General features: G+C 35.8%; 1 protein-coding gene across 2 annotated transcripts in view; it reads right to left on the bottom strand.

The window, feature by feature from the left end:
- The window catches only part of ARL5B (ARF like GTPase 5B), a 203,422-nt gene that overhangs the window by 10,452 nt on the left and 165,045 nt on the right, over positions 1-27,925 (bottom strand). The window contains exon 8 of one of the 2 annotated variants that reach the window (XM_081298781.1): positions 8,147-8,326. The exons of the other annotated variant lie outside the window; for it this stretch is intronic. The gene's annotated coding sequence lies outside the window, so the exon portion shown is untranslated. Of the gene's footprint in view, positions 1-8,146; positions 8,327-27,925 lie in introns of those variants that run through there. 2 annotated transcript variants of the gene reach the window in all.

Raw genomic sequence — 27,925 nt, 5'->3', positions numbered from 1 at the left:
AGAGTAGGATTCAAGAGAAAAAAACATAAATGATAAATGACCTCAAAAGATTCATTTTGTTTTTAACAGAGGACATTTTTCCAATCAGAAGAGGACAGTGTTGAATTTGCTATTTAATATAGAATTAATGCCTATTATATAAAAACTATTAGAAAAATAAAAAAGAAGTTATTAAAAATATTAGAATTATTTTATATTTCCACATATTTCAAATTTTCATGATGTAGACCAAAAAATGTACAGGTATAAATAACAATTTACAGATATTTTAATAGGACTGATTCGAAGGAGATGAAAACATGTTTTGTTACTTCTCATCTCTGCTATAATTGGAGGATTGAACACTGGTCTTTGGAAAATTTTAAGTTTTAGTCCCATATTTCTAATAATTATCAGAGGATTTCTCAAATAAGCAAGTGTACATATTTGGTCAATTATCACATGAAATCAAGACATTCTTCCTCTCTTTCTGAGCTGTCTCCTTTTTTGGAACATTCTACCTCAATTATCAAGTTGAGATATGGATCATCTTTTTCCTGATTGCACAGAAGAAAATATTTAGCTGCTACTATAAGGTATCTTTCAACACAGGGAAATGTAAGGGAAAACATAATATAGATATGATATTGGTGCACCTGGGGGTTAAAACTTATAACTGAAAAAATTAAAATGTAGAAAGTCTTTCTGTTCAAAAGAGTTCCTGAAACATGACCTGCTCTGGAATTTTCTGGTGTATTAGCTAATTAATCTCTGCTATCATTTAAGCAACCTTGATGGGTTTCTTATTATTATACTTCTTAGCATCTTAACCAATAGAAACCTAAGAAGCTGAAAACCACAATGTCTTAGGGGAAATATGAGAATATTTCCTTAACTTTTTTGTACAACACTAAAGATGATTAATTTGCATCAAAATTTCCTTATCTTAAGCATTTAAGTTCACTGACAATTCTATGAAATGAATTTTAATAAATAATACATTTTAAATCAACTCTTGATTTATAAATATCTCCATAGGTAATGTCTGCATACCCCTGTGTAAATGTACTCCTTCTTATATAATCTTGTGCTACTAAAAGTTATTCATGAATAAATCATGCATGAAGTTTATCACATTAAAATTACAATAAGGTTTATATCATTTCACATTAAAACTTTAGAACTGAAAATAACTAATATAGATATAGTCTACCATATGTTGTGCTTCATAAAGATCTCAAACTAGCTTGCATTAATTTCATGTTAATGTATAAAATCAAATCTCAAAGTCTTGGGATTAATTTTACAACATCACATATGCCTTGAAAACTTAAGCTTTCATCATCAATTGCCCACTATTAATGTTTAAAGGAAGTTTAAAAATGCACCATTGTTCACACCTTCATTTTATTTACCATGTATGCCTTTTACCTGTCCTTGAAATCCCTGAGCTTTTTAATTATGTAAAAAAGGTTTATATAATAATATATTAGCATCAATGATAGCAGGATAATTATTTGTAAGATGGTCTAATCAAAATCTTACTGCATCTAAGAAATAAAGTAATTTTGGTTATCATACAGCTGTAAGGCTAATTTGCAGGTCAAGGAGAAGAAGAATGAGGTCCATTTTAGAAACAGGAAATTTTATATATAATCTTGAATTTCCAAATACAATGAATGATGTGAATACTTGGTAAACTCAGATTACAGAAATAATAAACAGTAAGGCAAATTTCATTAGATCATCCTCAGGTTGACTGGAGTCTATCATTACATTAATATTTCTAATAATGTAGAACTTGTTTCTGAATATACTTGTTTCTGAATTGTAATCTATAAGGAACGTGGATATGGGACTATTAAATGGTAGGTTAACAAAATCTTCTCTAAATTGGACATTTTCTGCCCACCTTTATATGAAAAGAAATGTCTATAGTCTACAACTGTGAGTAAAGAGTACATTTATCACTTGAGAATATATATGTCCTTCACTTCATCATTTTCACCCCAGTTTAATATCTGTCCTTTAAGCAACAGAAGACTGCAATGATAGAAATAGCAATTACCAAAAAATTGACCAAAGCATTATGTTTTTAGCAAAAAAGCATCTGAGGAATTTGTCAAATACTCAAACTAAATAGTTTTTTTCTCAGCAAAAGAAACAATAAGAGAGGTAAATAGGGAGCCTACATCCTGGGAACAAATCTTTACTCCTCACACTTCAGATAGAGCCCTAATATCCAGAGTATACAAAGAACTCAAAAAATTAGACAATAAGATAATAACCCAATCAACAAATGGGCCAAGGACCTGAACAGACACTTCTCAGAGGAGGACATACAATCAATCAACATGTACATGAAAAAATGCTCACCACCTCTAGCAGTTGGAGAAATGCAAATCAAAACCACCCTAAGATACCATCTCACTCCAGTAAGATTGGCAGCCATTATGAAGTCAAACAACAACAAGTGCTGGCGAGGATGTGGGGAAAAGGGTACACTTGTTCATTGTTGGTGGGACTGCAAATTGGTGCAGCCAATTTGGAAAGCAGTATGGAGATTTCTTGGAAAGCTGGGAATGGATCCACCATTTGACCCAGCTATTCCCCTTCTTGGTCTTTTCCCTAAAGACCTAAAAAGAGCATGCTACAGGGACACTGCTACATCAATGTTCATAGCAGCACAATTCACGATAGCAAGATTGTGGAACCAACCTAGATGCCCTTCAATAGATTAATGGATAAAAAAATGTGGCATTTATACACAATGGAGTATTACTCTGCATTAAAAAATGACAAAATCATAGAATTTGGAGGGAAATGGATGGCATTAGAGCAGATTATGCTAAGTGAAGCTAGCCAATCCCTAAAAAACAAATGCCAAATGTCTTCTTTGATATAAGGAGAGTAACTAAGAACAGAGTAGGGACAAAGAGCATGAGAAGAAGATTAACATTAAACAGGGATGAGAGGTGGGAGGGAAAGGGAGAGAGAAGGGAAATTGCATGGAAATGGAAGGAGACCCTCAGGGTTATACAAAATTACATACAAGAGGAAGTGAGGGGAAAGGAAAAAATAATACAAGGGGGAGAAATGAATTACAGTAGAGGGGGTAGAGAGAGAAGAGGGGAGGGGAGGGGAGGGAGGATAGTAGAGGATAGTAAAGGCAGCAGAATACAACAGACACTAGAATAGCAATATGTAAATCAATGGAAGTGTAACTGATGTGATTCTGCAATCTGTATACGGGGTAAAAATGGGAGTTCATAACCCACTTGAATCAAAGTGTGAAATATGATATATCAAGAACTATGTAATGTTTTGAACAACCAACAATAAAAAAAAAAAAACAGAGAAGCACCTTCAGAATCCATGATGGAAATTTCCTTGAACATTGTGCCCCAAATTCAGAAATAAAAGTTTTAACATTTAGTTATTTTACATAACCTTCAAAATAATATATGGATTATAATGGTCTTCATGGTTGTACCTGGACTCATATTTACTTTTTTAATAATCAAATTTTTATCAATGGGATTCATTAATTCGACAACAATATCGAAGTATAATGATATACAAAGTAAGCATTTGAAACAAAATTAAGAGCTTCCCCTACATAAGAGAGATGCCTTCTGAGTTTGTTATAATGTTGTGTCCTTAAGAATGGCCTTGAAGCCACAAACTGTCCCATGCCTACCTTCTAATTCTCAGGTAGGGTAAAATAAATCTTTTCAGCAATGGTGTTAGAAAAGAAGCAATCAACATGCTTAAGCAGAAAAGGTAAATTGCTCTATAGATTACCTATTGTTGGGAGGTTACTGAGAAGAAGGCCTCACTGCTCAGAGTAATGGTTTGTAAAGTGTGGTCCAGATCATCAGCATCCCTCAGCATCACCTGGGAGCTGATTAGAAATGCAACTCATCTAATCCACAGTTTACACTGTGAATCACAAACTCTTAGAGGTGAGGGTTTGAGAACCACTGTATCAGAAATGACAGAATATGATTATTCCAATAAGAAGGACATACTTGAAGTCAATTAATTCTGATAATTTTAAACTATCAGTTTCAGCAATCTTCATAGTTCAATATATAGTCTATCAGGAATTTTCAATTATAGGAACACAAATTGACTATCAAAAATTAGTGACTGGCATATTGTCATGTTTTGGATGATTTATGTCGTTTCTTTTTCAAGTTAAATGGGAACAGTTTAGTTGAAGAAAAATCAGTTAAGGACAAATTAGTTAAATAAACAAAGAGTATGGAAATGAGATAAAATTCCTTTTATTTTCCTGTACTTTTCAAGAGGGATATACTTACTGTGATTTCATAAGATTAATCTGGATGAAAACAAGGCTAACAAACATTTTGTTATCATGCCTTTACAAACTCAAAATTACACAATATGAGTCTAGTACCTTACCCAAAGAATAAGTGATAATTTTCTTCTTTTAAAGAAAAGGCTAAAAGAAAATGAAGAGTTGAAATATTAGCCAGAAATACAGGGAAAGAAAGCTAGCAAGATAGTTAACAATGCAATTTAGTAGAACTCGATACAAAGTGATTATTGGAAGACAAGCTTGACAAAATGTGGAGTATGAAACAATTTCATAAATTCAAGTTCTTTCTTCTTACATGGAAGGGCTCCATGAGTTTACAGCTGTTTATACTTTTGCTTTTCTCTACGATTGTGGAATATGAGTATCCAGGATGTCATAGGTTTAGATCATATGCTCCAATCTTCCATCTCCAGATTCTACATCCTGTTCTCATTCTTGGACAGGATGATAGATAGATAGAAATGATGATGAAGGAGAGAGAGATTGATTCACAGGACTTTCCAACAGAGAGCTAATTACGATCACTTCCAAACACTTCTATACCTAATGAAGCTTGTGAGTGACATTTCCAAGTGCATTTACTAACCTATGAAAAATGTTAAGCACAAATTGGTAGATAGAAATTCTAAAGGAAAAAATCATTTGCAAAGAAAAATGACTTTTTCTGTGTGAATTTTATACATTTTGTTGTCTTAGAGCATATATAATCAACATAGTTCAAAACGTGTTATTGCTAAAATTATGCTATTTTAAAGAAAAAGTGGGATCATTTACTTATATATCTAGATTACTACAAAATAAAGCAAAGCACCACCAGTTAGTGCTAGCCTCAGATACTCAGAACTGAAATTGCTTTGCCCAAAGTAAATCTCAAATTTAGATGATATTTTTGTAGAATTATTAGAAGAAATGACCCAATTATATTTATATTGCATAAATGATTAATTTTTACATCTCTTACAGAAAAACAAGCCATAAAAATGTGTGCTAAAGAGTTATTTGCTGATGTATTTTATGATATGATGTTTATTACAAATGATTATTTGCTATTTTATAAGCTTCATATATGAGCTACAGTTATCCAGCAACTATGAAGACATTAAAGTAGAATTAAAAGCTAAATTTCTCTCTTACTTTTTCATGCCCTTTTTCCTAAGACCCCTCATTCTTCCCTGGAGCAAGCCAGAGAAACTAGAATTCCTCTTCCCCAAGGGGGGGTCATAGAAATCACAATCCTTATACACAAAGCCAGCCATAAAATTTAAAACTATTACTCTAACTTTTCTTGACCTTTCTGTTTAAGAATGGGACATAAAGAAATTCTCTGACCTATCTTGATTCATTGTAGGTCAAAAGACCCCCAGTCCAGAAAGCATCCTACCCAATAACTTGAAAGAAGAAATGTTACATAGAAAATGCAGGAAGAGGCTCAGGATGTGGCTCAGTGGCAGAGGGCTCATCTGGCATGCGTGAGGTACTGGGTTCGATCCTTAGCACCACATAAAAATAAAATAAAGATATTGTGTCCACCTAAAACTAAAAAATAAACATTTCTAAAAAAAGAAAAATAAAACACAGGAAGAATCTTAACAGGCAGAACTTGCTAAGACTTCCCCCTTAGTCTATTATGATTAGATCATACCCTTTTTGTCAATCATATTTCTAAATGGCTGCCCATGCATCACTGACCCCAAACACAAAGGTCTTTGATTCTTTAAAAAAAAAGTCTTCTGTGTCTCACACACACACCAAAAAAAGATCAAATAAATTTATTTTGTTTTTCTCTTGCCAATCTGTCTTTTGTCATAGAGGTGTCAGCCATGATGTTTTGTGATGGGCAGGAAAGGGATCACCCCCTTTTCACCCCTACAATATAAATAAATATATAATAACAAATATGTGTATTCAAATAAACATAACAATAAGTTAGTATAAACACACAAATATGATGTGCAAAAACAAAAATTAATTTTCCACTTGCTGAAACAAGTATTTAATAAATACAATGCACAGAAATCAATTGTTAATGTATGTTAAACATACACCTGCTTAAGAAAGGAAAATATAAGCAAAATAAAAATAATAAATGTATTCCTCAAACAAACCTTCTTCATGTTCAGAATTCACAGCTTCTGAATCATTTTCCATTTACCTGATGATATTCATGTTTTCCCCGCACAGTCTAGATGTGCCACAAAGAAGATTGGTGAGACAGTATTTATAAAAGAGTTTATTCTTCCCAGAGATCCCTTCCAAGCTGCTTACACTCATTCTGCAAGACTTGATGCCAATAATTTCTTTATCTTACCTGAAGACACCAGGAGTAGGTTTTCAAAAGGCTAAAACTTAGATTTCTTTCAAATGATCTTAATAATATGTTGCCTGTAACATCAAAAGGTTGCTATTGCCCACTTACACCAGCAGGAACACTAGGCAAGCTGCATGGTACAGACCAGTGTGAATACATCACCAGTGTTGCCTGGATAATATAAAATGTGTGTACTTTCAGAGTGAAGATAATATACACCAATTAATTAAACATGGTGTTTAGTTTTATTTTCTTTTATGAACATGAGAGATCATGATAATGGCTTTAAATCTATTTCCTTTTTTGTTTTGTTTTGCTTTTAATTTCTTTATTTGTTTTAATTAGTTATACATGACAGAATGCATTTATGCACTTTGATATATTATACATAGAAGGGATATCATTTCTCATTTTTCTGAGTGTACATATTGCAGAATCATATTGGCCAGGTAATAACATATATATGTACAGTAATCATATCTGTTTCACTCTATTATCTTTCCTATCCTCACATTCCCTCTCCTCCCCTCCCATCACTTCCCTCTACCTAATCTAAGGTAATGCTATTCTTCCCTAGTGCCCTCCACCACCATCTTATTGTGAATTAGCATCCACATATTGGAGAAAACATTCAGCCTTTGGTTTTGTGGGATTAGCTTATTTCACTTAGCATGATATTCTCCAACTCCAACCATTTATTGACAAATGGCATAATTTTACTCTTTTTTTAAAAGCTGAGTAATATTCCATTGAGTATATATACCACATTTTCTTTATCCATTCATCTATTGAGGGACACCTAGGTTGGTTCTATAGTTTAGCTTTTGTGAATTGAGCTGCTATAAACATTAATGTGGATGCAACACTATAGTATGCTGATTTTAAATCCTTTGCGTATAAAACAAAGAACGGGATAGCTGGATCAAATGGTGGTTCCATTCCCAATTTTCTGAGGAATCTCCATACTGCTTTCCATAGTGGTTGCAATGTATGAAAGTACCTTTTTCCCCACATCCTCGCCAACATTAATTGTTGCCTTTATTCTTGACAATTGTCGTTCTGACAGGAGTGAAATGAAATCTTAGAGTAGTTTTGATTTGCATTTCTCCAATTGCTGGAGATGTTGAACATTTTTTTCATATATTTGTTGATTAATTGTATTTCTTCTTCTGTGAAGGGTCTTTTCAGTTCCTTAGCCCATTTATTGATTGGGTTTTTTTTGTGTGGTGTGTGTGTGTGTGTGTTAAGTTTCTTGAGCTCTTTATATATATCCTAGAGATTTACTGATATGTGTGGGTGTATTTCTGTCATTCATTTTTTGCATGTTTAAAATAGTAACAATAGGCACATGATGAAAGTCATCAAATCACAAAGGAAGACTGCAAGAAAGGAAGAGAGGAACCAAAAAAAGAAAGGAATAAAGAAAAGAAAATGCGTAACAAAATGACAACAGTAAATCCTTACATATTGTTAAGATTTGAATGTTTAATATCCCCAAGATTTCCTCAGGTGGTACTATTGGGAGGTGATGAAACCCTTGGGAGGTGGGGCCAATTGGAATACCCTTAGGTCACTGAAGGCATTCCCTCAAAGAGAATTCTGGAACTCCAATTTTTTCCTTTTTCTCTTCTGCTCCCTGGCTTGTAATGTAAGAAGTTTTGTTCCACATGTTCCTGCCACAAGGTGCTGACTCACTGCAGGCACAAAGCAACAAACCCAAGCAATTATGAACTGGAACCTGCAAAACTGAGCAAAAATAAATCTTTATTCTTTATAAGTTTATTATTTCAGGCATATTATTATAGTAATTAAAAAACTGACAAAGCATATCAATAATTAAGTGCTAATAAAATAAATGTCCCGATTAATAGCTATATAATGTCTGAATGAATTTTTTTAAAGTATCTAAATTTATGGTCATATTATCTCCTACAAGAGACTCACTTTACATTTAAGAGCACAAATAGGCTAAAATCAAAGGGGCAGAAAAGTGAGCAAAGATGGCTATATTTATATTAGAAAAAATAAATTTTAAATCAAAAATTTTCTAAAAGGTTTTTCATAATATAATGAAAAAATGCCAATTCAACAGAACACATTACAATCTTAAATAGGTAGTTGCTCAATAGCAGAGCAATTAATTTATAAGGCAAACATTCACATATATGAAGGAAGAAATAGAAATAGAATTATAGTAGGAGACTTCAATTCCTACAGGAGCACAGGTGCAAATTTTGTCAACAAATTAACAAAGTAAGTTCAAAAGCACATTTAAAGAATCCTCCATCATGACCAGGTGAGATTTATCCCCAGAATGCAAGTATTAATACATGCAAATCAATAAATAGGATATATCAAATCAATAGAATGAAGGGTAAAAATTACATGATCATCTTAATAGGTACATAAAAGGCATATGACAAAAATCAAGACCCTTTTACACGTAAAACAAGACTCAACAAAATATAGAAAGAATTTGGCACAATAAAGCTGCATAGCTAACATCAAACTTAATGGAGGAAAAAATGAAATCTTTTTCTCTGAGACCTATAACAAAACAAGGATGCCCTTGCTTATTATTTTTTATTCAATATAGTACTAGAAGGTTTAGTCAGAGCAATTAGGAGATAAAAAGAAATAAAAGGCATACAAATAAGAAAGGAAGAAGTAAAATTAAATTTGGAGATAATATGACCATATATGTAGAAAAAACCTGAATACACCACACACACACACACAAAAAAGTGTTAGAATAAAAGGGGAAAATTATATTGTCTTTGATAAATGGTTTTGAGAAAACGGTATACACATGTGTACAAGAACAAAATAACTCTTATACCAGACACAGGAATGACCTTAAAACATAATAAAGATTAAAACTTGAGACATGAAGTCATAAAACTATTAGAAAAAAAAATAAAGGGAAAAAAAAAGCTTCTTGACATTGACCTTAGCAATGGTTTCTTACAAATGGTACCCAAAGCACAAGCATCAAAAGCAAAAATAGATGAGTGAGATTCTATCAAACTAAAAAGCCCCTTATTGTAAGGGGAACAATCAACAAAACAAAAAGTCAACTTATGGAATGGGAAAAAAATACTTACAAATTGTATATCTGATGAGAGGTTTAGCATTCAAAACATACGGACAGCTTAAGAGAAAAAAAAAACAACTTCATTTTTCAAATGGGCAAAAATCCTGAGGATATGTTTCTCAAAAGAAGACATACAAATGGCCAACAGGTGCATAAGAATGTACCCAAAATCACTAAACATCAGGGAAATGAAAATCAGAACCACAGTGAGATGTTACCTCACACCTCTTAGTATGGCTGTTATACAAAGGAGGAAACAGAAAGATAACAAGTGTTGATGAGAATGTAGAGGGGAAAAGGAACATTGGTACAGAATGGTGGTGAGAATGTAAATTGGTTAAACACTGCGTAAAACAGTATAATTTTTCTTAAAAAACTAAGATATAGAATACCATATGAGCCAGAAATTTCTCTTCTGGGTATATATCCAAAGGAACTGAGATCAAGATCTCAAAGAAATAATTGAACTTTCATGTTCATCACAGTGTAATTTGCCATGGCTAAGATATAGTAGCACCTAACTCTCCATCATGGATAAATGAATAAAGAAAATGTGGTATATTTTCTTTATACCAAATTTTCTTTATTCATAGTATTAAAAAGAAAGAGAATCTTGCCATTGAAAAAAATCACATATATGAACCTGGAGGACATTATGCTAAGTTAAAAAGCCAGATGCAGAAAGAAAGATGCTACATGACCCCACTTATATGAAAAACAGAATAGTCAACATGTAGAAGCAGAGATTAGAGTGACCAAGGGCTGGAGGAGGGGAAATGGGAGGGTATTTGTCAGTGAGTGCAAAGTTTGAGTTATGAAAGCTGAATAAATTCTGGGAGCTACTGTACATACAGCATGGTGCTTAAAGTTAACAAAATAGTATTACATATTTAAAATTTCACTAATAATATAGACCTTGTGTTAAGTGTTCTTATAACCACAAAAAAAAGTAAGGAGGAAGGAAGGGAGGGAGGGAGAAATGGAGGAGGAGAAGAGAGAATGAAGGATAGGGGGAGGCAGAAGGACCAAGAGGGACAAAGGGAGATAAGGAAACTTATTTGATGGATAAGTTTATTGACTGACGGTGGTTTCATGGGTACATACTTATCTCCAAACTCATGGTATACATTTACTATGTATGGTTTTGTGCTTCTCATATCTCAATAAAATGAATTTCTTTCCAAATAGTTACAAGAAGTTTCAGCCTCTTTTGAATCCAGTATCTCCGACAGAAATTTTCTAATATCTACAACTTTTTACTTAAACCTAATGTATTAGAGAAAACATATTTTCAAACTCTCCTTTAATCATTTGTTGTATCAAAACAGTTCACTTCTTGCCAGGCATGGTGGTGCATGCCTGTAATCCCAGCAACTTGGGAGGCTGAGGCAGGAGGATCCACAAGTGCAAAGCCAGCAACTTAGCAAGGCCCTAAGCAACTTAGTGAGACCCTGTCTCTAAATGAAATTTTAAAAGGGCTGTTAATGTGGCTCAGTGGTTAAGTGCCCCTGGGTTTAATACCTGGTACAAAAACAAAAACAAAAACAAAAATCCTCACTTCTTAATGAAACCCCAATGTTTTATTCAACATGTGATGAAAATTAAAACCACCAAATAATTTTTTTTCATTATGCAGATATAAAATATGTAGATAGAGGTCTTCTATATGGGTCAGTGGTATAGCATTTGCCTATTATGCACCTGGCCCTGGGTTCAAAAAAAAGAGAAATAACTACACTACTGCTTTCAAGTGTAGCTCCTGTACCTTATAAACCTAACAGGTAAATGTCTCTGATTTGTGAAGTGCCTGTATTAAGGTGATTTCTAGTAAGAATGTACTCCCTGTAAAAATAAAATAGATTGATTGACTCTTTATGATAAGTCAATTTAATGCAAATAAAATCTCACTTGAGTGAAATACTTAATATCTCCCCTCAACGTGGGTTTAATTACCTGTGTTACCTTCTTTTCTGAATAATATCCATAAAAAGAGAAGAGTTCAGAAATTTTATAAAATTATGAATCCAAAACTGAAATCTTATTTGAATTCAGCTTGGAGAGTAAATGCCACCTACCCACAGGAGCCATTAGATTGGGTGCAGTTGCTATTTACTTTAACCATGACTGTGTTTTTCAGGCAACGTTAGAGCAGGAAATAGTTGTCATTTTCCTTGAAAAAAAAATGCAGCTTTACTCCTATAGTTTTCCAACCCAATATTTTTTCAAAGGAAGAACATTCTGCATTTAAATGCAATTTGTGTTTGTTCCCAGAAGAATGCAAAGAATGGTGTAAAGCAGGAAAAGATTATTATTTCCACTTTGACTATTATTCCCTCTACTTATGCCACTAAGAGTATAAAAAATGGAAGAACTTTAAGGAGCATCATCAACAAGCACAGAGAGTGAAAAAAAAAAGCTATACTGAAAAATAATACCCAGAGGGCAAATTTGTCCTCACAATCGGGGACCCATTATAATGCTGTCTAATTTTTAAAAGTTCAGCAAGTTAAAAAGCATCTTTTCTATTGTTCACCACATATCAAATATTCTCTCTATATACTACATATTCACTGAATACCAAAAACCACAGACTCTCCTAAGATAAAATCTAAAGAGATGAGCATTCTTCTATTTTTCTCAAGAACTGTGTCAAGCATAGGGAATGAAAAAGTATTAGATCAGCCTTCCTTTTATCTCTTGGAATTATAGAATCATTTTAAAGTTCTAGGATGACCTTGATCTAAGTTCTTAAGGAACTCATGATCTGTCCCATGAAATACAAGTCAGAGAATTAAAAAATAATAGTAATAATAATGACAAAAATCACAGTGAGTTTCTTTCAAGCAAGATTTTGCCTGTTTTTTTTTTTTTAAACTGGATGAACATTGCCTTGCACAGAATCGTGTTGGATCATTAATTAGTGTTTGATGTCTGTTGTTTGCTGAAAGAATTTTTACCTGAGCTGGCCCAAATACATAGGAAAATGGGGATTGCCCTTCTCTCTCAAGTTTTCACTCCTTTACACACACATACAAATACACACAGCAACTCCCAGCACTCCATCCAAGAGAAGTGAGCAATAATTATTTTGTTAATTCTCTCTTCCTCAAATTTGGCAACTATATTTCCGTTTTCCCTCCCATGCAGATTTTTACATTTCTCTCATTATGCTTGAAGAGAGTCAAGGGGACAAGGGTTTTGGTGGAGGAGTCTGTCTGTTTGAATGGTACTATAAATTGTCTCTAACAATGACACTTACACTCGCCAAAAAAATGCAGTTAGGCAATATGACTGCAGTGGCAAATGTCAATTTATTCAAACCTATATAATTACTGATGATAGAGAAAAGATAATTTAACTTAATAATTGAATAGAAAGACAGAAAAACCGATGATCCCTTCTAGTCCCCAATACACTAGGTTCCCAACTATCAGGATTGAAAGCTGAATTTCACAATAAAATGAAAAGATAATACCAGTGGTAAGTCTTATCAAGAATTAAAAACAAAGGCCAGGCACAATGGTGCACACCTGTAATGCCAGCAACTAGGGAGGCTGAAGCAGGAGAACTGCAAATTGGGAGCCAGCCTGGACAACTTAGTGAGATCCTATCTCAAAATAAAATGTAAAAGGGCTGAGGATGTAGGCCAGTGGTATATCATTTACCTAGCATGCACAAAGCCCTGAGTCCAATGCCTAGTGCCACAAAAATAAAAATTATAAACTAGCTACAGGAGAGATTGAAACCAGCTAAAATCATCAAATAGTTGATCCAGGGAACTCAGCCAGGTTGAAATCAGAATACACAGAATGTCTTTGTCACTGAATTAAAGACAAAGACAGAAGCTGTAGGACAGGGACAAAGGGGGATGGGGTTGATAATGGCCAGTCTACATGCCAGGAAAACACAAAAAGCAGCATTAGCCAATAGAGCACAGAAGGTTGTTCATTTCCATTTAAATGCCCACTTGCCAGTGGTTCCCATTCTATATATGCAACAGAACCCAGGATGGGCACCTGGCTGCTGGACTTGAGATGCGATCAAAGCAGCTTGGCAAGTTCATGGGGGTTTGTTCTGGACGTGTGGAAACCAGACTGTCCTTGGCACGCTGCACCTGGATTGATTCCTGTATGCTGCTACTTCAGTTGGGAAAGTCTTCAGTATTAGCAAACTCTCACCTCCCAAAATAAATACCATTTTACACACAAGTCCATTCAGGTGGGCTTCACTAAGCCTTTCCAATTTAGAAATGAAGAATTTGCTCTTATTAAATGGTGTAACATCAGAAGCAGAAGCTTTTTGGTATGAATGGAGTTTAGAAATAAATACAATTTAAATATCATTATATGACTGGGATTACAGAGATGATTTTTCTGAGCCTATAACATTCTAGTATTCTAATATGTAATCATCACAAATTTCAAGATATCCATATTTGGTTGTGCACCTTGCAAATTTTTATGAAAAGATATTGAGATGCTTTTTTATTTTCTAAATTTGTTCTAACTAGTTATACATAACAATAGCATGCATTTGGGCACATTGTACACAAATGGAGCACAACTTCTCCTTCCTCTGGCTGAACATTATGCAGAGTCACAATAGTAGTGTAATCATAATGTATATAGGGTAATAATGTCTATCGCGTTCCACTATCCTTCCCATCCCCACACCACCTCCTTTTCCCTTACCCCCCTCTGCACAATCCAAAGTTTCTTCATTCCCTCCATTATGGATTACCATCTGCTTATCAGAAAAAAAAATTAAGCCTTTGGTTTTTTGGATTTGGCTTATTTCACTTAGCATGATATTCTCTAGCTCCATTTTCATTTCCCTGCAAATGCCATAATTTTATTCTTCTTTAAGGCTGATATACATAATATTTCATTGTGTATATGTACCATAGTTTCTTTATTTTTTTTCTTAGTTGTAGTTGGACACAATACCTTTATTTTATTTATTTATTTTTATGTGGTGCTGAGGATCAAACCCAGGGCCTTGCATGTGCTAGGTGAGCATTCTACCACTGAGTACCATTTCAGTCTCATGTACCATAGTTTTTTATCCATTCATCTGATGAAGGGAATCTAGGTTGGTTCCATAGCTTAGCTATTGTGAAGTGAGCTGCTATAAACATTGATGTGGACGCTTCACTGTATTATGCTGATTTTAAATCGTTTGGGTATAGACAGAGGAGTGAGATAGCTGGGTCAAATGGTGGTTCCATTTCAAGTTTTCTGAGGAATCTCCATACTGCTTTCCATATTGGTAGCACCAATTTGCAGTCCCATTAGCATTGTATGAGTGTGCCTTTTTCCCCACATCCTCACCAACACTTATTGTTGTTTGTATTCTTGATAATTGCCATTCTGATTGGAGTGAGATGAAATCTTAGAGTAGTTTTGATTTGCATTTCTCTAATCACTACAGAGAATGAACATTTTTTCATATGTTTGTTGATCAATTGTATTTCTTCTGTAAAGTGTCTATTCAGTTCCTTAGTGCATTTATTGATTGGGTTTTTTGTTTTGTTTTGTTTTGTTTGGGTGTTTTTTGAGTTCTTTAAATATCCTGAGATTAAGTGCTCTATCTGAGGTGCATGTAGTAAAGATTTTCTCCCATTCTGTAGGGTCTCTCATCACATTATTGTTTCCTTTGCTGAAGAAGCTTTTTAGTTTGAGTCCTTCCAATATATTGATTCTTGACTTTTTTTTTTTCTTTTTTTTTTTTATTGGTTGTTCAAAACATTACAAAGCTCTTGACATAGCATATTTCTTACATAAGCTTTGAGTGAGTTATGAGCTCCCATTTTTACCCCCAACGCAGATTTCAAAATCATATCAGTTACATATCCCCATTTTTACAAAATGCCATATTAGTAACTGTTGTATTCTGCTACCTTTCCTATCCTATACTATCCCCCCTCCCCTCCCCTCCCCTCCCATCCTCTCTATCTACCCCATCCACTGTAATTTATTTCTCTCCTTATTTATTTTCCCATTCCCCTCACAGCCTCTTATATGTATTTTTGTATAACAATGCGGCTCTCCCTCCATTTCCATGTAATTCCCATTTTCTTTCCCTTTCCCTCCCCCTTCATGTCTCTGTTTATTGCTAGTCTTTTCTTCCTGCTCTTCCTCCCTTCTCTAATCTTAATTGCTCTCATTATATCAAAGAAGTCATTTTGTATTTGTTTTTTAGGGATTGGCTAGCTTCACTAAGCATAATCTGCTCTAGTGCCATCCATTTCCCTGCGAATTCCATGATTTTGTCATTTTTTAGTGCTGCGTAATACTCCATGGTGTATAGATGCCACATTTTTTTAATCCATTCATCCATTGAAGGGCATCTGGGTTGTTTCCACAGTCTAGCTATTGTGAATTGTGCTGCTATGAACATTGATGTGGCAGTATCCCTGTAGTACGCTCCTTTTAGGTCTTCAGGGAATAGTCCGAGAAGGGCAATAGCAGGGTCAAATGGTGGTTCCATTCCCAGCTGTCCCAGGAATCTCCATACTGCTTTCCAAAGTGGCCGAACCAATTTGCAGTCCCACCAGCAATGTACAAGAGTACCCTTTTCCCCACATCCTCTCCAGCATTTGTTGTTGTTTGACTTCATAATGGCTGCCAATCTTACTGGAGTGAGATGGTATCTTAGGGTGGTTTTGATTTGCATTTCTCTGACTGCTAGAGATGGTGAGCATTTTTTCATGTACTTGTTGATTGATTGTATGTCCTCCTCTGAGAAGTGTCTGTTTAGGTCCTTGGCCCATTTGTTGATTGGGTTATTTGTTATCTTGTTGTCTAATTTTTTGAGTTCTTTGTATACTCTGGATATTAGGGCTCTATCTGAAGTGTGAGGAGTAAAAATTTGTTCCCAGGATGTAGGCTCCCTATTTACCTCTCTTATTGTTTCTCTTGCTGAGAAAAAACTTTTTAGTTTAAGTAAGTCCCAATTGTTGATTCTTGTTATTAACTCTTGTGCTATGGGTGTCCTATTAAGGAATTTGGGGCCTGACCCTACAATATGTAGATCGGAGCCAACTTTTTCTTCTATCATACGCAGAGTCTCTGTTTTGATATCAAGGTCTTTGATCCATTTTGAGTTAACTTTTGTACATGGTGAGAGGAGAGGGTTTAGTTCCATTTTGTTGCATATGGATTTCCAGTTTTCCCAACACCATTTGTTGAAGATGCTATCCTTCCTCCATTGCTTGCTTTTAGCCCCTTTATCAAATATAAGGTAGTTGTAACTTTGTGGGTTAGTCTCTGTGTCCTCTATTCTGTACCATTGGTCCACCCGCCGGTTTTGGTACCAGTACCATGCTGTTTTTGTTACTATTGCTCTGTAATATAGTGTGAAGTCTGGTATTGCAATACCGCCTGATTCACTCTTCCTGCTTAGTATTGCTTTTGCTATTCTGGGTCTTTTATTTTTCCATATGAATTTCATGATTGCTTTATCTATTTCTACAAGAAGTGCCATTGGGATTTTGATTGGCATTGCATTAAACCTATAGAGAACTTTTGGTAATATCGCCATTTTGATGATGTTAGTTCTGCCTATCCATGAACAGGGTATATTTTTCCATCTTCTAAGATCCTCTTCTATTTCTTTCTTTAGGGTTCTGTAGTTTTCATTGTATAGGTCTTTCACCTCTTTTGTTAGGTTGATTCCCAAGTATTTTATTTTTTTTGAGGATATTGTGAATGGGGTGTTTTTCCTCATTTCCGTTTCAGAAGTTTTGTCGCTGATATACAGAAATGCCTTTGATTTATGTGTGTTGATTTTATATCCTGCCACTTTGCTGAATTCATTTATTAGTTCTAGTAGTTTTTTTGTAGACCCTTTTGGGTCTTCTAGGTATAGAATCATGTCATCTGCAAATAGTGATAATTTAAGTTCTTCTTTTCCAATTTTTATGCCTTTAATTTCTTTCGTCTGTCTAATTGCTCTGGCCAGTGTTTCTAGAACTATGTTGAACAGAAGTGGTGAGAGCGGGCATCCTTGTCTTGTTCCAGATTTTAGAGGGAATGCCTTCAATTTTTCTCCATTCAGAATGATGCTAGCCTGAGGCTTAGCATAAATAGCTTTTACAATGTTGAGGTAAGTTCCCGTTATCCCTATTTTTTCTAATGTTTTGAACATAAAGGGATGCTGTACTTTGTCAAATGCTTTTTCTGCATCTATTGAGATGATCATATGGTTCTTATCTTTAAGTCTATTTATATGGTGGATAACATTTATTGATTTCCGTATATTGAACCATCCTTGCATCCCAGGGATGAATCCTACTTGATCATGGTGCACAATTTTTTTAATGTGTCTTTGTATCCGATTTGCCATTATTTTATTGAGGATTTTTGCATCTAGGTTCATCAGAGATATTGGTCTGTAGTTTTCTTTCTTTGAGGTGTCTTTGTCTGGTTTCGGAATCAGGGTGATGTTTGCCTCATAGAATGAGTTCGGAAGAGCTCCCTCTTTTTCTATTTCCTGGAATAACTTGAAAAGTATTGGTATTAATTCTTCTTTAAAGGTTTTGTAAAACTCCGCTGTATACCCATCCGGTCCTGGGCTTTTCTTGGTTGGTAGTCTTTTGATGGCTTCTTCAATTTCATCCATTGATATTGGTCTGTTCAAATTGTGTGTATCCTCCTGACTCAGTTTGGGCAAATCATATGTCTTAAGAAATTTATCGATGTCCTCACTATCCTCAATTTTATAGGAATATAGGTTTTCAAAATAATTTCTAATTATCTTCTGTATTTCTGTAGCATCTGTTGTGATATTGCCTTTTTCATCCCGTATGTTAGTGATTTGAGTTCTCTCTCTTCTTCTCTTCGTTAGCATGGCTAAGGGTCTGTCAATCTTATTTATTTTTTCGAAGAACCAACTTTTAGTTTTGTTAATTTTTTCAATAGTTTCTTTTGTTTCAATTTCATTGATTTCTGCTCTGATTTTAATTATTTCTTGCCTTTTGCTGCATTTGTTGTTGTTTTGTTCTTCCTTTTCTAGGGCTTTGAGATGAAGTGTGAGTTCATTTATTTGTTGGTTTTTCTTTTTTCTGAGGAATGACCTCCAGGAGATGAATTTCCCTCTTAAAACTGCTTTCATTGTGTCCCATAGATTTCGATATGTTGTATCTGTGTTATCATTTATCTCTAAGAATTTTTTGATTTCCTCCTTTATGTCTTCTGTAACCCATTGATCATTAAGTAACATATTGTTCATTTTCCATGTGATATAGGATTTTCCCTTCCTTCTTTTATCATTAATTACCAGTTTCATTCCACTATGGTCGGATAAAGTGCATGGTATTATCTCCACACCTTTATATTTACTAAGGGTTGCCCTATGGCATAATATATGGTCTATTTTTGAGAAGGATCCATGTGCTGCTGAGAAAAACGTATATACACTAGAAGATGGTTGATATATTCTATATATGTCAGTTAAGTCTAGGTTATTAATTGTGATATTGAGTTCTATAGTTTCTTTATTCAACTTTTGTTTGGAGGATCTGTCCAATGGTGAGAGAGGTGTGTTGAAGTCACCCATAATTATTGTGTTGTGGTCTATTTGATTCTTGAACTTGAGGAGAATTTGTTTTATGAACGTCGCAGCACCATTATTTGGTGCATAAATATTGATAATTGTTATGTCTTGTTGGTGAATGGTTCCTTTTAACAGTATATAATGTCCTTCCTTATCCCTTTGGATTGATTTAGTCTTGAAGTCGATTTTATTCGATATGAGGATGGCCACGCCTGCTTGCTTGCGAGGACCGTGTGCGTGATATATTTTTTCCCAACCTTTCACCTTCAGCCTGTGTACGTCTTTTCCAGTCAGATGTGTCTCCTGGAGGCAGCATATTGTTGGATTTGTTTTTTTAATCCATGTTACCAGCCTATGTCGCTTTATTGGAGAGTTTAAACCATTAACATTTAGAGTTACTATTGATGTATATTTTGTACTTCCAGCCATGTTTGATTATTTATCTCTTTTTTTTTTTATAGTTTAGTTTGTTTCTCCATGGTTAGCTTTCCCCCCACCATCTGTCCTTATTGAGGTACTTCCCATTGTTGGCTTTGGTTATTGTTATTCACTTCTTCCTCGTGTAGTGTTTTGTTCAAGATGCTTTGCAATGCTGGTTTTCTGGCTACAAATTCTTTTAGCTTTTGTTTATCATGAAAGATTTTTATTTCGTTGTCGTACCTGAAGCTTAATTTTGCTGGATACAGAATTCTTGGTTGGCATCCATTGTCTTTCAGTGTTTGAAATATGTTGTTCCAGGATCTTCTCGCTTTCAGCGTCTGTGATGAAAAATCCGTTGTTAATCTTATTTGTTTACCCCTGAATGTAATCTGTCTCTTTTCTCTTGCAGCTTTTAATATTTTCTCTTTGTTCTGTATATTTGATATCTTCATAACAATGTGTCTTGGCGTTGGTCTACTGTGATTTTGTGTGCTCGGTGTCCTGTATGCATCTTCAATTTGTATATCTGTTTCCTTTTTTATTTCTGGAAAGTTTTCTGTAATTATTTCTTTTAGCAGGTTACTCATTCCCTTGGTTTGACTCTCTATCCCTTCCTCTATCCCGATCACTCTTAAATTTGGTTTTTTTATGTTGTCCCATAACTCTTGGATGTTTCTCTCGTGGTTTTTAACCGTCCTATCAATGTTGGCTAGACTCTTTTCAAGATGATATATTTTGTCTTCATTATCTGAAGTTCTGGCTTCTACTTGCTCCATTCTATTAGTGATACTCTCATTTGAGTTTTTAATTTGGTTTATAGTTTCCTTCACTTCTAAGATTATCGTTTGATTCTTTTTTATAATCTCTATCTCCTGATACAGATGCTTAACTTCTTCTTTTATCTGTTTATGTAATACATTCTCAATGTGTTCTTTCGCTGCTTGAATTTGCTGTCTCATATCCTCTTTAAGGTTCCGTTCCATCTGTCTAAGGTGTTCCTTGAGCTCTTTGTATGACCATTTTTCTGATGACTCTAGGTCCTCCTGAATATTTAGGCTATCCTGCATTGTTTGTACTCCTTTTCTTCCTTGCCTTTTGAAGCTGCTCATGTTGCTTCTTGTTCTGTTTGACTGTTGAGCTATTGTTTACTCCTATAAATTTATTTGATGCTTGGGATGAAAGGTATTAGAAGGGAAGGGAGGAGGTCACTAAAGAGAATGAGAGTAAGCAGGTAGAATTCAAGGAAGAGGGAATAAGAAAATTGAAAAGAAATGTAAAGACAGAGGAACAGAAGGAAAGAGAGAAAAGGATAGAGAATTAAAGAGAATTTAAGGACAAATAATAATAATAGAAATGAGAGATGAAGTTTAAAAATGGAATAAAATAAGATAAGATAAAATGGATTAAAAATCTCATTTAAAAAGACAGCAACAATAAAAAAAAAATAATAATAATAAAAAAAATAAAAATTTAATAAAAAAAATAAAGATAAAAAATAAAATAAAATAAAATAAAAAAAAATAACAAGAAAAAAAATATTTATAAATGCAGTCCTAGAGTGCGATTAACTGTTCTTCCAGTAGATGGCGCTGTGGCCACCGGGCCTAGTTCCTCCTCTCAGTGGTCGGGATTCAATCTCTGTGCAGCAGATCTTCCACCCGGACTGGGCGGGTCTCCACTCCTGCTGTTCGCCCTGTGGGCGGGGCCTGCTGCCGAGCCCGGCGGGGGTCGTTTGTGGCGCTGGCTGGCAGTTTGGATGTGGTCGTCTGGAGCCCAGCACCGCCAGAGGGGCCTCACAGATCTGGGCCTGCTGGAGCCGGGCAGGCAGTGCCCTCTCCCCCACTCACTGCAGCATGTGGGCAGCGGCCGCCTGTCTGCGGCTGGTGTCAATTTACAGAGCTGGACGGGCTCGGGCTCAGGCAGGCAGCGCCCGTCCCCACTGTCGCTGCAACGTGTGGGCAGCGGGCGTTTGGCGGCAGCTGACGACCACTCACAGAGCCCAATGGGCGGGGGCCCAGGCAGGCATCGCCGGCTCCTAAGCTGGCTGCAACGTGTGAGCAGCTGTTGGCGGAGGTTCACAGAGCCGCCAGCGTGAGTCCAGGCAGGCCGCGCCCGCTCCCACGATCACTGCAACGTATGGGCAGCGGCAGGGGCCGGTTCCCAGAGCCGCCGGCGTGGGTACAGGCAGGTAGCGCCCGCCCCCAAGGTCGCTGCAACCCGCGGCCGGGGCTGGTTCACCGAGCCGCGGCGTGGGTCCAGGCATGTAGCACCCGCCCCCTAGGTCGCTGCAACCAGCGGCCGGGCTGTTTCCCAGAGCCGCCGGCTTGGGTCCAAGCAGGAAGCGCCCGCTCCCAAGGTCGCTGCAACCAGCGGCCAAGGCCGGTTCACCGAGCCTCCGGCATGCGTCCAGGCAGGTAGCGCCCGCCCCCAAGGTCGCTGCAACCAGCGGCTGGGGCCAGTTCCCAGAGCCCCCCGCGTGGGACCAGGCAGACAGCGTCTGCTCCTCTGTTTACCGCAACGTGTGGGCTGCAGCCATTTGGCGGCAGCCGGCGGGACTGTGTCCCAGCTCTGAGTTGCCGAGATTCAGGCGTCTGGGACACGCTGCCACCTCCAATTAAACTTACTAGTTCCAGGCAGGTCTCCTTTCAGCTGAATTTTGCTATAGGTTTCTCAGTAGGACGTCTGTGGGTGTATTCTTTCTGATCCCGTTACAGCTGAGGCACTGACAGTGCTGTTTCCTCGCTGGCCGCCATCTTAGTCCTGATTCTTGACTTTTATGTCTTGTGCTTTAGGAGTCTGATTAAGGAAGTCAGTTTCTAAGCCAACATGGTGGAAGATTTGGACCCACTTTTTCTTCTAGTAGGCACAAGGTCTTTGTTCTAGTGTCTAAATCTGATCCACTTTTAGCTGATTTTTGTGCAGGGTGAGAGATAGAGGTTTAATTTCATTTTGCTACATTTGGATTTTCAGTTTTCCCAGCACCATTTGTTTGATAGGCTATCTTTTCTCCAATGCATGTTTTTGGTGCCTTTGTCTAGTATGAGATTACTATATTTATGTGGGTTTGTCTCTGTGTCTTCTATTCTGTACAATTGGTCTACATGTCTATTTTGGTGCCAATACCATGTCATTTTTGCTGAGATACTTTTTTTATTATTGTCTTTTTAAGTATTTAGGTAAGGTCTTTGTTGGACTTGATTATTTGATCTCTAGTGATATAAAAGTTAATAATGGTAATGCTATGAGTTAAGTAATATATTGAGGAGAATATTGATGTGTATAGATAATAAATACATGTTGTATATCCACACCTACACATAGAGATAAAATGTTCATTTAATTTTTAACCATCTGATCCCAGTTGATTCTGATATTATATTCATCAGATTTCATGAAATAAATAATATGTATCTTTTTAAACAACAAGCTTCTATTTTGAATTTGCTCTCCTTAGACAGTATGGTCCATTTGCCTCACATGTGAGGGAATCTCTCAAGAGAATTGGCCAATAAGATAATACACCAACTTCACAAATGCCACACCCTCTTTTTTCACCTTGGACACAACTGCAATACCTCCTGTTACAGGGTCTAAGACCCACCTTCTCATATATGCTACTTCCTATAAATGGTTTCCTGAGGAAACTTGAAAAACATAACTGAGATAAATGTGAGTCCTCACATTGAATCTGATGAAATGCTAAAGATCCCTTGATCTCCCTGTTTCACTGAAGCAAGAAAAGTAGTCTCTAGCCCAGACCAATGAACTAAACCTGAAAGGTCTGTATTCTCTTGATTCCGTGTATTAGTTCTCAATGGCTGCTACAACAAATAGCACAAACTTGGCAACTTAATTAAAACAATAGGAATTTGCTGTGGTGACTCTGGAAGCCAGAAATCCAAAATCTACATCACTGGGCCAAAATCAAAGTATTACATCACCACATTTATTCCAAAGGTTCTGGGAAAGGATTCATCCACTTTCTCTTCCAGATGCTAATGCCTGCCACCATTCTGCAGCTTGTTGCTACATCATACCAATCTCCACCTCCTGCTTCACACTGCCTTCTCTTCTCTTTGTAAATTTCCTCTGCCTCTCTCTAACAAGGACACCATTAGGCCCACCTGAATGGCCCAGGATAATTTCTCCATCTCAAAATCTTTCCATCAATTTCATCTACAGAAATGCTTTTCCAATACACAATAACATTTCCAGTTTCCAGATATTAGTACTCAATGTTTTCGAGGACCATTAATAAGCCTATTCTATTCACATTATATAATCTTCCAAAATATTCTTCAAAATCAACACCTCCCATTAACACAAGAACCCAGCTCCCATAATAAGAGGCAGGAACATCATTGAGAGAAGTGGGATAAATGATGCCTCTGCTCCCATTTCAGAGATGTGTGTCCTTAGAAGAACTAAGTGATTTTTCTTATTATATTATTGATTATCAGTTTAGAACGACATGCAACTACAGCCAACTTGTTCTGAAATGAAGATCCAAAGTCTGTATCCAAGTCTTATCTGACAACTTCAGATACCACTGAGTCCATATATATCTTTACAATCATCCAGATTAGGTGGTTAAAGGTGAATATTCATCTCCCTACCTCCCTGCAACTAGTTCTAACCATCTAGATCAGTGACTATCTAAAGGTTTTCCACATATTTCTTTGGCCCTAAAATGTTAATAGATGTTAATGAGGAAAAAATATGATTCATAATCAAGTCAGGAAAAGCCAAGTTTAGGAAACGTTAAACATCCATTTACTCCAGGTCTGCCGGAAGTCTTCAATGGCCTGGTATCTGGTGGGACTCTCTAAGAAGATATTGGTAGATACAACACATTCTAGACGTAAAACCCATTTTGTGGGGATTAACATCAAGAGAAAGGGAGAATGTGTAGATAATAGTTTGTGAAACTCTCATCTGGACCATACAAATGTTAAAAAGTAAACATAGAATGGTTGTTTCTGTAAAGAAATGCAAGATGTTACAGAGTTGAAGATATATTCTCCTGGAAGCTTTGGAGAAAAACCAGGTCTAGGGAAAGTTTGATATATTTCTTGAGTTCAGCTCTCCATTTCTTTAAGTTTGATGCTCAATATATCTACCTAATGTTGTTTAAGCCATCACCTATTTTAACTTGGTATGCATGGTTCATTTATGAAGAATAAAATAGTTAATTCTACTAATAACAAAAATTATAAAAATATGCAATAAGATATATCAATACATATGGTTACATAACTCTCTGAATAAAAATATTGAGAGTGTGATCTGCAGAGTTTTGTGGTCAATTTTTACATTATGGTGCAAAAGAGGAGAAAAATGTTCAATGGTCTTTCGTACATAGAAGCACAGTCCATTCTGTGACTTGCCCACTGTATTGGAAAAGTGGTCTAATTAAAAAATAAATAAATAAAAGTTCTAGGATATCTTTAGGGATGATGGACTAGAAGCATTCAGTGCTTACTGATTGCTTCCTAAGATTGAACCAAATCAGTAGGTATGAGGCTGCATGATCAGGTAGGAGAACATTGGAGTGCAACGTGGGAGAATCAGTGACCCGGTAAAAATATTGTTTTTTAGAATGTGTGGCATTCAGTGGAGGAAGGTTAACTTCCCTTTGAGCTGAAATGGAGAATTCCAATGACTTCAAGGAATATAGATTCTACAACCAGGCAAATATTCAATTTTAGCAGATAGTAGTGCTGAATTCTTCTGAGTGAGCTGGCACAGATGAAAAGCTTCCCTGTACTTCCCTGTGGATTCAGATATGTCATGTTGAGGAGCCCCATCCCCAGGTACAAGAACAGAAGTATTGAGTGTGGATCAAGCTATGCAGGGGACAACTTTACCTTAGCACTAGCTGGTGAGCAAGGAGGGATAGCATTCATCCTACAGACTGCCAAAACAAGCTCAGCCCATTTGGGCTGGAGCTGAGAAAGGACTAAAATGAACTGTAGATGCATCCTACAATACCCACCCATGCCTGGTAGATCTGAAATTAGAAGTCCTTGGAAGCAGTACCTCCATTTTAAATGCCTCAACAAGGAAAAATCTTAGTCTCTTTTTTGTGTTTTCACTTTCTCTTTTTTGTCTATTGGTTTTGTTTTCCCTCACTATTTGTTTTGTCATATTATTATCTAATTGTATTTTAAAATTTTTAACTGGATTTTTTTTCTCTTTTCTTCTTTCTCATTTTCAATCCTTTCCATTTTCTCTCTTTCTCCTTTCATTTTTTTCTGTCTCTCCCCTTGCCTTTTCCTTATATATTTTAGTATCAGTTTTACTACCATTAATCCTAATCTTTCAGCCTATTTAATATTATTAACCTACCTTTCTTCTCATAGATGAGTGGAGTTTTAGAAATCATTTTAAATAATTTTCATTATATCTTTTTACAAATTTTTTAGATGTTAATGAATCTTTATTTTATTTATTCATTTATATGTGGTGCTGAAAATTGAACCCAGTGCCTCACACATGCTAGGCATGAGCTTTACCACTGAGCCACATCCCCTGCCCTCATTACATCTTTATATATGCTTTGCTTTTAAGTTGTCACTGTCACTAGTGGATATTCTTTCCTCCTCTTAAGGTAGTACTATGGACTGAGCACAGAACTTCAAAAACACTGATTGGGTGATTTGATTCTGAGATATACCTGCAGCTGAAGACACACTGTAAAGAGAAAACTGCTCACTAAAAATACCTTCACATCATAGTGGAAAAGATATCCATACCAACTGATGTGAAAATCTCAACATAAAAAAACAGGAAACATGAGAAAAAAAGCAACAGCAGCTCATGGGACATCTCCAAAATAGATCAATTTTAGGCCACAAAGCAAGTTTTAGCAAATACAACAACCAGAAAAAAATTAAATAATTTCCTGCAATTTTTCTGATCATAATGGTCACAACGTAGTAATATAATTTGGCCAATGTCATTCCCCTCCACTTCCTTGCTTCCCACCCCAAGTCCTTTTATTCTATTGTACTGATTTCTCTTTGCTTTATGAGATCTGCCATCTCCTGGCCTACTGCCTTTCTTTTCCTTTTTCTTTCCTTGCTTTCACATATGAGAGAAAACAGACAACTCTTGACCTGAGTTTGGCTTGTTTCACTTAACGTAATGATCTCAATTCCATCCACTTTCCTGCAGAGGACATAATTTCATCTTTATTTATGGCTGAATAAAATTTCACTGTGAACAATACACTTTTGAAATTATTAGTGGGTCACTAAAGAAATCAGGAGGAATATTTGAAACAAAACATACCAGGATTCGTGGGATACAGCAAAGATAATTAATTCTAAGAGGGAAGTTTGTATCTATCAGTAACTACATTAAAAAAAATCAGACTAATCTCAAATAATCTAATGATATATCTCAAGACCTTAGAAAAACAAGAAGAAAACAAACCCCAAACCAATGGAAGGAAACAAATAATAAAGTCAGAGCTGAAATTAATGAAATAGAATAAAAAGGAAAATACAAAGGATCAATGATTTGGTTCTTTAAAATATAAATATTAATAAGCCCTTAGCAAAACTAATCAAAAGGAAAAAGGATCCAAATAAATAAAATTAGAGGATAATTTTAAAAGGGAGGATATAACAACATTACCACAGATATCCAGCGGATCACTGGGCATTACTTTGAAAACTTATAGCCTAATTAATTAAAAAATCTAGAAGAAATGTATGAATTTCTAGATATATGCAACATTCCAAAATTGAATGAAAAAAACACCTGAACAGACCCCTGTAAGATTTTATTTTATTTATTTTTTAATATTTATTTTTTAGTTTTCGGCGGACACAACATCTTTGTTTGTATGTGGTGCTGAGGATCAAACCCGGGCCGCAAGCATGCCAGGCGAGCGCGCTACTGTTTGAGCCACATCCCCAGCCCCAGGATTTTAGATATGATAAATAAATTCAGTGAAGTAGCATGATACAAAAATCAACATACAAAAACCAATAGATCTTCTATACACCATTAATAAATCCACTGAGAAAGAAATCAAGAAAACAATTCCTTTCATGGCTGGGGCTGTGAATCAGCAATAGAAAGCTCGCCTAGCATGTGCGATGTGCTGGGTTCAATCCTTAGCCCCATGTAAAAATAAATAAATAAAATAAAGGTATAAAAAAAATACGACAATCTTTAAAAAAATTCCATTCATAATTGCTTCAAAAAATAAAAT

Source organism: Spermophilus citellus (genome assembly GCF_964194105.1).
Source record: "Spermophilus citellus genome assembly, chromosome: 6".
Lineage (NCBI taxonomy): Eukaryota > Metazoa > Chordata > Mammalia > Rodentia > Sciuridae > Spermophilus > Spermophilus citellus.
The sequence above is the reverse complement of the archived record's forward strand: the minus strand, read 5'-3'. Positions and strand labels throughout refer to the sequence as shown.